This window comes from Nipponia nippon, unplaced genomic scaffold, assembly GCF_047370975.1.
Source record: "Nipponia nippon isolate SJK-2023a ecotype South Korea unplaced genomic scaffold, ASM4737097v1 scaffold_18, whole genome shotgun sequence".
Classification (NCBI taxonomy): domain Eukaryota; kingdom Metazoa; phylum Chordata; class Aves; order Pelecaniformes; family Threskiornithidae; genus Nipponia; species Nipponia nippon.
The window spans coordinates 8,084,363-8,098,176 of NW_028262334.1; the positions used below are offsets into that span (position 1 = coordinate 8,084,363).

Consider the following 13,814-nt stretch of genomic DNA (forward strand, 5'->3'; position numbering starts at 1 on the left):
TTTGTGCTGGTGTTAAAGAGCCTGGGAACCCGAGCTTGACAAGGCCAAGTGAGCCTAGCAGGGGCGACACAATGCTCTTCTCCCCTTTCAAATCTCAGGCACAGCCCAGACCACTCTGCGTGTGTCTGTCTCTGAATTATTTAACTGTCCAGCTGGTTAAAAATAGCACACCAGCAACTCCCTTTCCAGCCTTTGACTGTTAAATGGGCCATCAGAGCCCAGCCAAGTGCCGAGGTCACGGCCTGGGCTGCACATGTGGACGGGGCGAGCTGGGTGCCAGAGGGAGAGAAGCATGTCGCTGCAAAACCTAGTTCCAGCACGATGATATCAGCCAGAGAAAGAAAAGCAAGGCAAACTCAGAACATTATGAAGCTGCCAAAGAAAACACTGTCTTCACAATGAACAAAAGTCTGATTAATTATTAATTGCCTGCCAGCTAATTAGCATTCCCTTGGGCAGCTGTCTACAGAATGCCTTATATTTCCAACCCACCCCGGGCCAACATCATCTATGCCGATGGCTTTGGATCAGAGTTAGCAACTGATTTGTTGCCTGAAACAAGTTGTTCCCCTCCTCTCTCCCCATCTCCTCCTGTCACCCCTTTTTTCTCCACCCAGGGACTTGAGCTCATTACAGTGTCAGCTAAGCAGAAAACATCCCTCGCTGATGAATCTCTTTCCCGTTCTGGCGCAGCCGGCGCTTTTCCGAGGAAGCCGGACGCCTCCCAGCAGCCACCCCTGGGCGCAGCCCTCGGCCTGCGTAACGGGAGGACGGCTGCGGTGCCCCAGCCCTGGGAAAGCCGCGGTCGGCTGCTGCGCGGCTGGAGAGGAGGGGGAGCAGCTCCGGGCTGCCAGGAGCCGATCAGCTGCAGAGGAAGGGACCAAATCTCAGCTTTAGAACTGAAGGCAGCATTTAGGGAATTTGGCATCAGCTAATGCTTGCGTTCAGCTCCTATTAACGTTAATGGGACTTATGCACATGCATCAAGGGCAAGCAGACCCCTTACGAGAGCAGAAGCATAAATTACAGCGAAGTACAGGCGGAGCAAGCCTTCAACTTGCTGTTCTACCCTGCGAAGAAAGATGCACTTTCCATTTTAAGAACTTAGCAGCTTTATTTTTTTTTTTTTTAAATGGAACAAGCCAATGCAGTTGGTGAAATACTGCAACAGAATATGAAAGCATCTCAGTTTACCATCACACTGCTCGGCAAAGGCTATCCACAAACTTATGCAAACTAGGATAGTAGTTTAGGATTACTAGTATCTCCAAGACACACCTCTCTGGGACTTAAGTACGTATTACGCTGTCCCTGAAGTACAGGACAAATCCCAAAGAGGGTTTGCCATTTTCCCTGGGAACTTCACCCAGCCTCTGTATTTTACACCTGACACCTGAATGTACCTGTCACCCTGAAAATCTGCTTGAGAGCCTAACAAACAGGAAACCAGGCAAAGTTTGTAAGGAAAGATGGTGAAGGAAACAAGGATCAACTACGGAGTGGTCTCAGGCGTCAAGTCCGACCATCAGCACCCAGGTGTACCAGAGAAGATGAGCTGACCTAGAATCCAGCCCTGGTAATGGACATCTCTCCAGCTTCACCAGAGCTCAGCCTGATGCTCCGGCCCCAGAGATTTGAGGACAGATCACTTCCCTTGCAGACAAGGCCAGGTGAGGAGGGCTGCGTGGCAATCAGAGAAGCACTCGTTAGTGGGAGCACAGGATCATCAGGACAGAGAGAAGGTTCCTGGTCTGTTTACACGTTTTCTAGCACAAGGAGTTCTGCATCTAAGACTATGTGTCCTGGCTGTGACTGCAATATAAACATCGTAAATGGACTGTTTTCCTACCCCAAAGCCAGAAGATAAGTGCTGATGCGGCAAGACGATTGAGATAAGAACAGTTGTTTTCAGAGTGAAGGGACATAATCTGTGGGAAGTTCTTTGGTTTTAGGCAAGGAACTTTATCTGCCAAATAAAAAATAAAAATGCCCCAATTACCAGAGTCAAATACTTATTCTCATCCTACAGGTTTACCGTGCCTGCTGCCTAGCTCCAACACTCCACCATGCCAAGAAGGCAGCACGTTGGTCACGTACGAGACATCTGTATAGAGGTAGGATATAACCCCTTGAAATATATAGGCACTGCAGAGGAGCAGAACATGGTTTTGTAGTACCCCTGTTAACAGTTCTGCAAAGAACCTGCAGCCACGATGCACAGCCAGATATTTTATTAGACTACATTTTCCTCGCGTACATGAGTCATATAAAGTACATAAACTCATGAAGTCCGACTAAGACTAGCATAAATCAGGGATAACACCACTGAAGCCAATAGAGTTGCACTGGGGTGAAAGTGGCATAAATCAGAGGCTGATCAGGTACACATTTTCTTTAAGGTAGACAGACCATTAAGTGGCTTACATAGACTCCTTATCACATTACAGTTCTGTAAGGTAAATAACAGTCACCACGCACTGTATATAATGAATTGCAGCCTGCAACATACAGCAAATGGCCATTTTTCTCGGGGAATCTCTCAGCTCAGAGCTCTGGGACCAAAAATAATGGGCAATATTCTCCAGCATTCATGTGTGACATTCCCATTAGTATTAACAGGAGGTATGTGCCCAAAGTCAGTATGTATTCATCAGCAATCTGAATTGGATATTACCGAGGCTCCCGACGAACGTTCCAGTTTCATCCCCAGCAATGATCCACCTCAGGAGCAGCCACAGATCTTTACTCACCTTTGCACAGCACTTGCACAGGAAAATATTTACTCAGCGGCAGGTAGAGCTGGAATCAGAGGAAGCAGGGCAGTCTTGTACGGCTTACTTTGAGCATCAGCCCCCAAAGCAGCCTTGCTCAGCCTCACACCGATGGCCCAGCTCAGACCAGAGCTCACTGGTGCATGCACTGAGCACCCATTACAGGAGATGGCACCAGGACTCGAAGGCTGGATTGGAGCTGAAGCCTGAAGAAGGTAAGAGGAGAGAAGTGAAGTGACCACAAAGTCACAGGGCAGATCAGCAACAGAGCTAGTAAAGCCAAGTCTCTGACCTTACACTCAAATGTTCTGTTACATGCTACCACCTTCCTTCATTTACCCTGAAAGGCTGGAATCTCTCACGTTCCCATAAAGTTTAATCTATTGACTTCAGAGAAGTTTGCACCAAGCTTATGTTGGAGAAGGTAAAAAAAGAAATCTGATCTCCGAAGTGCAACAACAGAAATATAAGTTAGTAAACTTACTAATGAATTTTACAACATAAATGCCCAACCTGCTTGTTTCCCTCCCAACAAAGCCTGGCCTATATACACAGATGGGTTTTACCATTCTCTGCCTAATTTTTGAATTACACTTCAAGACGACTTGAATACAGAGCTAAAGCCGGTTCAACAGGCAGCCAAACTGTAGCTAACCCAGGCAGAGCCTGCATGTGTGCACAGCTTTGTTAATAAGAACAAATTGCTTCCTGCCCTGAATTGCACCTAGGAAGAGCCATAAGCTGGTACAAAACTAAATATACGCCACAGCATATGTGCTTGCTAAGAAGGTCATTAGAACATAGAGCTTGGGGAGAGTGGGGTGGCAGGAGAAAATAAATACAAAAATAAGATGCAGGGGAATCTGTCCGAGAGAAAAGAAGTGAAAGACACAGAAGGCCAGGGAGCACAGCTGCTTGAAATAATTCTTTAGAAAAGAAATGGTGCAGCTGCATGCCTTATTCTAAACCCCTACCTCTGAAAGTATGAACCTTGGCAATGCTATTCCTGCCCTACCCAAGAATAAGGACCTGGCACTATAGAGCACCTTGTGGAGAGCCAGAGGCGACACTGACCATCCAGCCTAAAGCATCAGGTCTTAAGATTTTCAAGGTGTTGGCTGTGCCATTTTAAAAGCTGTTTTTAGCAAAGACCTTCTTCACTGCAGTAATACAGAGTGCTTGCACGTCTAAACGCTAGGGCTTAATCCCAGAGTTACTGGCCTGTAGACGAAGTGTCCGAGTATGCTGTCCATACCTTTGACAAGCTGCAATTAGTATAATAGAACAATGTAAACAGGACTCTACCTTAAAGATGACTGACAGTGATACAATAGAGGGGTCAGAGGGAGGCTAATCCAGAAAGTCAGCGTGCACCCCCTTGAGCAAGGAATTTGAGTGCAACTAAAAATAGAAGGTGAGACTATCTGACAGCTAAATTGCCAGTGGTAGCTTAGCATGGATTCGGTTACATTGCTCAGCGACCCTCAGTGAATTAAATAGATTGAAATGCTAATGATAGAGTGAATTCCCAGTACAGAGGTAGAATAAAGTAGTCAGATTAGGTTTCAGACAAGGTGAGTTCAATGGCAGTGGAGAGATCAGCGTTTGTTTAGATCAAGGTACAAAGGTAATTTGTCTAGATCAGGGTAGAGAGATGCTTCTTTAAAGCTGAGGGGCTCCCCCACGTTAAGTAACATTCCAAAAACAGCGCAGACCTGACAAGCTGTTTCACTGACTATTATTTTATGTGATTTCTGTCAACACTGGAACATTTTTCACTGGTCTCAATACACTCTTAATGGCATTGTCATTTATCTCCTAATTAGGTAAATGCTACTCTGGTGACAGATGTGTGACGGTTCACCTGGGCCGTCACTCAGACTGTACTTATTTCTTCTCATCAGGTATTCTAACCAGCATACAGCTTTGGTGAAACCATAACTGTGGCGTTTCTTCTCTTTGGTGTTTACAGGCTCGCTCACACCACAGCATCACAGCTTCAAAAGCACGCAGAGGTTCATCCTCGCTGCTCCTCCTGAAGCTGAGGGAGCAATATTGCCACTGAAAGGAGACACAGGCCTGATCGAATGTCTTACCTGCCATCGGACAGACCCAGCCCAGGCCACCTGCGTAACAAAATTTAAACCCTAGGCTAATGATGATGCAAAGCTCTACCCACAAAGCACACACAAAAAATAAGAACGGAGCCTGAACCTCCATCCAGGGTTCACCCATTTAAAACAACCCTGGAGGCTCTCCAGAGTGGGTATATTACTACATATATTCCAAGATCAATTTAGCCTTAAACAACTGATCCATCCCTTCTCATCCAAGGTCACACAGCTAGTCAATGCCATTAGATTAAAAAAACCTTGAAATAAAATGCACTATCCTAGCAGTAAGGGCAATTAAAGACCTTACTTGACAAGATAGGGGGCTCCCCATCACTTGGAGCTGTAAAAATGAGATTAGGCATCTTTCTAAAGGATGTGTTTCAATTCACTACCCTTGTAATATGGGATAGTTATTCTCATAAGAAAGTGACATTGCAACTTGTCATTCGACTATCAATCAGTGGTGTCATAATACTTCAGTGTCGGTTGTCTGTTTCCATTACAATAAATAAATAAGAATTATGTATTCTAGTGAAGAAAAAGCAGTGTAAGCCTATGTAAGGTCAGAGGAGGCGTAAGATGTCATGCCCATGGGAGTCTCTTTTGCTGTAGTGCTTATGAAGCCGTGAGCAGGAAATCCGAGCTCTCTGACGCCCATGTTTTTTGGTCTAAGCACCAGACCTCACCATCTGGTCACTGGGTTAATTACTACAGAAGAAAAAACACAAGAAAATAAGATTTTCCAGAGTGATAATTTGATTTAGGTTACTCTGTGCCAGTGCTGAGGTACAAAAAGGACCGGTTTTCAGATGGCAGCTGACTGCAGGAATCAGTCCCTCAGCCAGACAGGCTGCATTTCCAGCAGTCAACTTCTCAGACACCGCATATGGGATGGGACTCACGTCTGCCTTCCTCTTCACTGAGGGCCAGTTCTTGGTTTAGTCTCAGTATTACTACAGGAAAAAGACCATGAGGCCAGTATTTGGGAACTGCATGAGACTGCTTTGATGACTGCCCGTGAACCAGCATCCTCAGCATCGAAGGGTAACAAGAGTCTGGGACCAATTCTCCCCTGTTCTACCAGTGAAAATCTGAGTAGCTACAGTCAGTCAAGCACAGAGAGGCTGACAGCAGAGTCTCAACCCTTGTGGTTCCAGGCCTAAATGAGAGTCAGCAAGTGGAAATAATTCCTAAGAAGCAGAGCCCTGATGTGCTCCCTCTGTTCATAGGAACAGTCCACTTTATGCCAAGTGACTCATTACCATGAGTGGAGGGAACATGATTCAACCAGAAAAGTACATGTAATTTTCATAGATTACTTTCCCACTTGGTTTCCATGCTGTGGTGTAACAGAGACTGCCTTCAAGACAAAAAGAAAAAAAAAAAAAAAAAAAAGGATAGTCCCATGAGTAATTCTTTGCTTAAGTATGAAGAGAGAATAGATTGAAGAGACATTTGGATATGACAGTCTAGAAAAAAAAAACCCAACATATTGTAAAGAAGGAAGCCTTGTGTTCCAGTTATTTCTAGTGGTGTGGACGTGAAATGAAACTCGCATTTGGAGGATACTTCAAACACCAGTTGTGAAACAGGGAATTCATGCTTCTTTGCAGCCCATGGAAGTCAGTGCTGGAAGGAAGGAAGAAAGAGGAGGCAGCCTTAGGCATGTGTTGGATGGATTTCAAGTTCTTTTCCTCCCTGGCTGGGTGCGGCTTGTGTTTTTGTTCAGTGGTGACACCACCCTCCTCAGCCTCTGTGGAAAAACACACCACTACAGAGCCCGTGGCTCGCTCCTGAAAAGGAGGTGGCCTCCTTCGGACTCACTCCCTGCTCTGGACACTGCAGCATTTCACAAGATGAAGCTCAAGGAGAGCTTTCAGCATTCATGTATCAGACCATTAACCTAAAATAACGATGTGATTTCACTTATAACTCCGCACTGAGTTGTCATAGCTGCAGCGGGTAGTTTATCATTTCTTTCGCTGAAGCACTTGCTGGCAGCTAGAAATAAGCAACCAGTTCCAGTAAAGTCACAAGGGCAAACCCAAACTGCTTACTTTGTGCATAAATGGTTTGATGTGACAGGGTATGGGGGAAGCAGAAGATCTGTCAGGAAAAATAAACAGGAAAGAAAATTACTTCAGAACAACTCATCCTGAGTAAATTGAGCTTTCTGAAAAAGCAGCATGAGAACTATTGGCTTTCAAGAGTTTCATCCTGGCTCCAGGCAATGTATGGTGCTTCACTTGACAAGCAAGCCAAGCTCAAGAAAAGCAACTTTGCTAGAGTACCAGAGCAAGGAGAGATCAGGGAGAACTGAAGTGACACATGGCTCACCAGATACAGGGCTTATTTTACTGTAAGAGAGCAGTCAGGCTTTGAGCAAGGCGGATAAGCATACAGGCTTGAAAGCCACAAAAACCTTTCCCCACACTTTGAACCAACTGCAAAGTCAACAACGCTGTATTTTAAGAAGTGTGCAGAAGCAAAGTTGCACCTCCTTACAGCAGCACAAAGCAGACACGCAAATCAGCATCCGACTACAAACCCGTGGCGTTACTCAGCTTTCCGTCCAAAGGCTCACGTCTCATGAAGTCCACTCCCTTTGCCTTACATTTCTTTTACCCTTCTGACCCAGTGGCTCAGAGGTGGTTACCTACCTAAAATTGTGCTGCTGCTGGATGAGGAGGTTCACCTCTGCTCTCCTGAAGGATGGGATGTGTCACTGCAGGGGTGGGTGAACTTACACCCTCTACAAGGCACTCCTTTAATCTTCCAAGTCGTTTTTCTTGAACTGCATATAACAAACTCTTTGGAAACTAAAGAGAAGACAGGTAATAGGAGAGCACTGCAAAAATAAACAGAATTCAGCAATAAAAGAGCAAAAATTAAATCCCTGTGAAGTGTCTGAAAATCAACTTCGTATTTTGATCTGGTTCAAAGTAGGGATGCATTGCGTTCCTAGGAAAACCAGGACTCAGGACAGGATAGCAAATACCAAAGTCTTCTCCCAGCACAGGAACATTCCCAGTTCCCACAGCCCAGATAGTCCCAGAAATCCTATTATTACCCTTCCCACTCTTACCATGTAGTTCAAACTTTGCTTTCCCACAGCACCTTGGCTGTGCTCCCAGCCACACTGGATGCATTTGTTTGTAGACAGGGCCCTGCGAGTCCACTCTCAGCAAGAATCATCGCCCAGGACCCGAGCACAGAACTGGGACACAGAAAGAGCACAGCTGCTTGAGAACCTCCTTTTCAATGGAAAAGTGACGCCTCTTCTGGGCAACCTTGCAGCAGGAGGGACCACACAGGTGACGAGGCCATTGTTTCCAGCTGACAAGCACAAGGGTGTGGGCTCTTCTCCTTCGGAGCTGGCAGAGGTTCAAGAGCTGTTTGGGGATCTGCTTCATTCTCGCTGTAGGCAAATTTCAGCAGACCCACTTCCAGAGTGTGTTTAGTAGTGTGCAGTAAAACATCAAATGATCCACATCAGACAAAACAAACTGGTGGACATGGGTTATTTTAATGTGAAACAAGCTAACCTGCAACTAATTCCTGGTACAGGCCATCTCTGCTGCAACTACATCTCCAGGATTTTGGGGACAGCACATCCGCCTCTAGCAATCTCCTCCCATGTCTTGACCTCCTTCGCACCTTCAGTGAGATGGCCGATGCTCGGGGTCCACATCGATGTTCTTGTCCTGGGAGTCCTTTAGCAGAAGGGGGATGAGACAGCTCTGTCCCATCTCTGTTGCAGAGGGGCCCTACGGGGCACTGTCAAACAGGTACGTGGCATTTCTCACACTACCAGCTCCTTGGCTGTCCCTAAGGAAAGGGTTGCTAGCTCTTTTTTTTTTTGTCCCTTTTGGAAGAGAGGAGGGAGGGGAAACCAGCAACAAGCCCTTGTAAGCACTGATACGGCCCTAAGGGCTGCTCCACATTAAAGCTGATACAGCAGCGTAACTCCTACAGGCTGCTATTGTGGTTTGTGTTTGCACTCCCTACTCTTTAATTACAACTGTTGCCAACAACTGTTTACAAGACCACTTGCAGCTCTGTCTTGGAAATCAGTTCAGATGTCAACAGTTATACCGTGAATGGGCTTAAAGCAAATGGGTAAAGGCCATAAACTTGACACCAAAAAGTGTAAATCTCCAAAAAAGGAAGAGTTGGACTTCTCAAGGCATGTGACAGGCTCGGTGACCAGAGAAGACATCGGGGGACACCAGCATCTGGTCACCAAAGGGGTGTATACACAGTGGCGTGCGTGCACCCAGCGGGTCAGTGGCTTTGTTTTCTTCTGCAATGATGACATGAACACATAACATTAACAATAATCCACTTCATAAATAGAACTAAACCCTCCAAAACATCAAAACTTTGGTTTCCCAGCACTTCCCAAGGTCTTTTGCCAGTGGGCCGTCGTTACAAGTGGCAGGAGCTGGAGGGCTCATTTCCAGCTGAGACCTCCTTGGGCAGAGCTCCATGAGGAAACAGGAGTCAAAATGTACTAAGTGAGAGTTTACAAATGGGGAACCGAGGCACGGGAAGATTAATAATAATGATACTTAGCATTTCTTTATTGCTTTAAATGGTCCCCGCCCTTTACAGACGTTGGCCCTCACAATACCCTGGGGAGAGGTGACTGGCTATTATTATCCTGTTTTTTCACAGATGGGGACAAAGAAAGAGGCTGAAATGTGGCGCTCCCCAGGCCAGATAGTTGACAACTTGTGAACATAATTCTGTGCTTCAAGTCCAGCTCAAACACTCCACATCCTTCACAAAAGGCAATACTGTAGTAATTCTCCTTCTGACCAACCTTGTCTTTGTGCTCCTCAGTTGCAGACATGCAGAGCCCCTTTGTGGAAACAGTTGGTTTGAGGCCAAGCATGAGGTGGCTTCACCCAGCAGGGACAGAGGACTCCTTCCCTCAGACAACCCTCTCCCCCAGCCCTGCCTGCCACCAGCGCTCCAAGCGTTGGTCCTCGTTGGGCTCACTCCTCATACACGTCCTACCACACCATCGGTTTTATTGCTCCAGTGCTTCCCATAACAATCCCCTCCTTTTCCCCTGCTTTTCCAGCTGAAGGAGGACCACCCAGGGCTGGGAATGGGGCTGAGCAATGATTTTTAGGACGATAAATAGAAAGAAGGGAAACAGCTACCAGGCAATGTTGACATAAGACTGAGTGGAAATTAAACAGTTTCTCACCAGCAGAGTGAGCTTCTGGAACAGACCTGGAAGAGCAGTAGCGGGGGGTGAAAATCAAGGACCAAAAAACCCTCAGCCAACCGATGTAGTTTTAAGATGGAGCTTGCTAAATCTGTAGGGGTGGCTGCCTGGGACGCATGGGATCAGAGCTGCTGATGGAGGAGGTCTCTCCAGCCTGCTGCTCCCTCCAACTTCCTTGAAAGCACTGAGCTGTTCAGCTCACAGCTGCCAAGGTTCATTTCTTTAAAATTTTGGCTGCCAAACAAACAAAGCTGGGACACCAAAGTGGTAATCAAGAAAACTGCATTGCTATACTCAGCTCCAGCTCTGTTCCCAGCACTTTGGGAATTTGTGTCTTTGTTTCCTGAAGGAGTACTCCCTTCCCTCCTGTGGCAGGGGCTGCGCTAGGCCAGTCCCACCTGAATGAGGGATCCCACCTGGGATGCTTTGCCGTAGTGCTGGCAGTCCCCCCCTCCAGTGGCACTCAGCTTGCCTCCCTCTGTCACACCCAACTGCTCCGAGTCATTTGGCTCTGCTACTGAAATAAATTAATAGCCAGGGTTTCCTGTGGTTGGCGTGCTCTGCGGACACGGATCATAGCCTCGTTTTGTCAAGCTCGTGAAGAAGGTTGTAATGACAGCAATGGAAGTTGGTGCGATTGAGTAAAATGTTGGGAACGTAAGTTCAAGAAGGCAGACCCTCCACTCCCCTCCTTGCTTCCCCAGGGTGCAGACACCCCTCATCTGCCCCAAAATCAGTGATGCAGTGGGCACACTTCCAGCCAGAGGGGTTGAAAAGGCCAGGTCAGAGGCCAGGTCCTCCCTCCTGACCCATGGGGTGTCAGAGGCAGCTAAAACCCATCCATCAAATATAAGTGCTTGGTTATCGCAGAGGGAGTGCTTGGGGCTTTGCCTCCATGAGAAGATTGCATTGGTATCATTCAGGGTATGAACACAAATTGCTGCAATCCCTTGGGGCCCTTCTTCACTAGAAAAAGATGAGTCCTTAATGCCCATTAATTAACTCAAAGTAGGCTTTGCGGGAAATGTGGAGTTTTCACATGAATCAGTAGGTTATATTAAAGACCAGCTCTGCATATTTTATTTGCTGTATGATTCAGCAAAACTCAAGCATGCACTTGAGTTTAAACATGTGCTCAGAGCTCAGTGAAGTCAATGGAAAGCTGCTAAAATGCTTCAGTGAATTGCAGCTTATTTAGACCGTGTGTGATTTAGGGATAGGCATCAGCAATCAAAAATTTCCAATACTTTACCTCGTACTGTAGGACCTGAACATATCCTCCTTTCCTTTTGCCTGGAAAACGGCTAGCACTGTGAGAATAAATAAGACTCAAGCCTATAGAAAATTCAAGTTTAGCTTGCATAGAACTCAGTAGAGTTTTGTGGTCACGGTGCAGAGATGTGTGTTGCTTCCTGCAGGTCTAAGTCAGCCCCTCTCCAATAAGGACCGATACCCAGTTTTCTGCTTTCCTGAAAGCTGTTGCACTAGCAGCCTGAACCGCTTTGTGCCAAGAGGCTACAGGGCACTGCCCAGATACGTTGGAGAGCTTGTGAAACTGCTGTGTGCTTTTGAAAAGCACTAGCAGCCTTGGAATGACAAGTTACTGCTATAAAGTTGAGCAGAGCATCTCCTGATCATCTGTGCTTTTCTGCCCAGAATGTAGCAGGCATAAAGCATGAACCACAAGAAGGCAATTCCCATAGCTCTTTTCTCCTGCCATAAGAAGACACTATAGGAGGGTCACAGAAGCAGTAAACACACCGTCCGTCAAGCTGGGGCTGCCTTGCAGCTGGGGCAGCAGACGCAAGACTCGGGCTGTTCCCCGTTCTCTCCTGCCCCACTGAGCCTTTGAAAGGGCTCCCCTTCCTCCGTGCATGCGGTGTCGGCCACCAATGCCTAATGATCGCTCCTTAACCTTAAAATATGACAGCACGATGCTGCACTTACGTGATCCTGTAATCATATCTTCCTACAGATACCCTTTTCATGCCGCTTAAATATTTTACAAATACATGTCTACGTACAAATCTACCGCATTAACGCTTGTGTAGAGGGTACTTATTTTCAGCTAGGTGGCTGGGATTCCTGTAAGTATAATTTACCATGCAGTATGACAGAGCTGGGCTGGAATGCACAGCTTTTGCTAGCTAAAATACAATAAAATATGCTACACCATGTTTCACAGATGAATCACTTCTAAACCATGCCTTTAAGTATTGTCTGTCACTGCAGTTCCTTATTGTAATACTTTGTGAGAGCTAAAGAAAAAGAAGGAGAAATTGCCCTTTAAATCTCCACAAAGCCTACCATCCAGAAGAAATTAGGGACATTTGTTCTCGGAGTCAGATGGGTTATGTAAGAGAAAGCTATACACAACAGGTTTTATTGGGGTGGAGGTGAGGGGAATGTGTTTTCACTTATTTATTTATATTATGTTTTATTTGAAGAATGTTCAAGGACCAGCTCATGAACAAAACAACACCCAAACTCTGTAAAAAGCAGCTGTAGTCCAAAGGGTGCAGACAATCATTTCATCTCAGCCCAAGCTGCTAGGCCACCAGGGTAGAGACCCCAGTAAAGCAGAACTTCCCCATAACTGCTTTGAATTAGCTCCCAAGAGGAGAGTCAACGGCATGTGGACAAAGCAGAGGAGTAGGTCAGGCAAATCATCAGCAGACAGTAAGATTTTCCCATATTGAGTAGGTGCTGAATGCCCTATGCAGTCCTTGCTTCAACGGAGGACAGTACTGGAAAGAGCTACCTAGAGCACGAGTCCACGGCGGTCACAGACAACCCGAGGAGCAGACAGTTATGTGGGAAACAGGCATACCAAATCCTTGCCAAAGGCCTTTGAACACTTCCCAATATCTAAAATCAAACTTAAGTATGAAAGACCCAAAGTTATAGAAAAAGACCCATAATGGGATGTCTAGAGTCTGGCCAAAGGCTTTATATAACTTATGTGATTGGAAGGCATGCGCTTCATTTCTGCTACTACATGCATCTCCGCTCGCCAGATCTCCAAGTTTTCCAGCATTCCCTGGCTTGCCTGCGAGGGCCTGGAGCCAAGCGTCGGGTTATCCCCTGGGCTGCGGAGCCCTCGGAGCAGGGCTGCTGAAGTCCTTCACAGACCCAAGAGTTTTTCTGTAGATTGCAGCAGGTTGTTTCTAAGCCAAACTCCCCATGGGCTTCTCTCTCTTCTTTAAAGCTACCACTGAAGTAATGCAGGAAAGGCAAAGCTGGAACAACAGGGCTGTCACAGCTGGTGGCCACAGCTGCGAGTTTGGGCCAGAACACATTGTTCTTCCTTCTGCAGATGCTTTCTGTTAATAAGACACTTACTACTGGGATATTTTCTTCTTTAGGGATCTACAGCATGAACCAAAACCAAGGTCAAAGAGAAAGTCCATTTTTTCATTTACCATTTTGGCAGGATGAACAAGAAACCAGGAATGCTTCAGTCCCATCTGACATGAATAAATAATACCCCTGTTATTCACTGCCTGTCAAAAGTTTCATCAACACATAAGCTCAGGCTTAGAAAGATATCCAAAGGTCATTAAAGTGCTGCACGATAGAAGAAAACTTGACCTTGGGGCAGAGCAGCTTGGCAGAAGCGCAGGAGCTCTGCACGCCTGGTGCAAGGGGGTGCATACGCAACCGGCCCGATCCCTGCAAGGGCCGTCATTA

General features: G+C 46.4%; 1 long non-coding RNA gene across 1 annotated transcript; it reads right to left on the reverse strand.

Annotated features, from left to right (window-relative positions):
* Positions 1–2,081: 2,081 nt before the first annotated feature.
* Positions 2,082–8,103, reverse strand: LOC148056088 (uncharacterized). The gene is made up of 3 exons (XR_015704114.1): positions 7,971–8,103; positions 7,546–7,704; positions 2,082–2,977 (listed from the first exon to the last, which is right to left on the reverse strand). It is a non-coding gene; the product is annotated as an uncharacterized LOC148056088 (long non-coding RNA).
* Between the last annotated feature and the right edge of the window lie 5,711 nt (positions 8,104–13,814).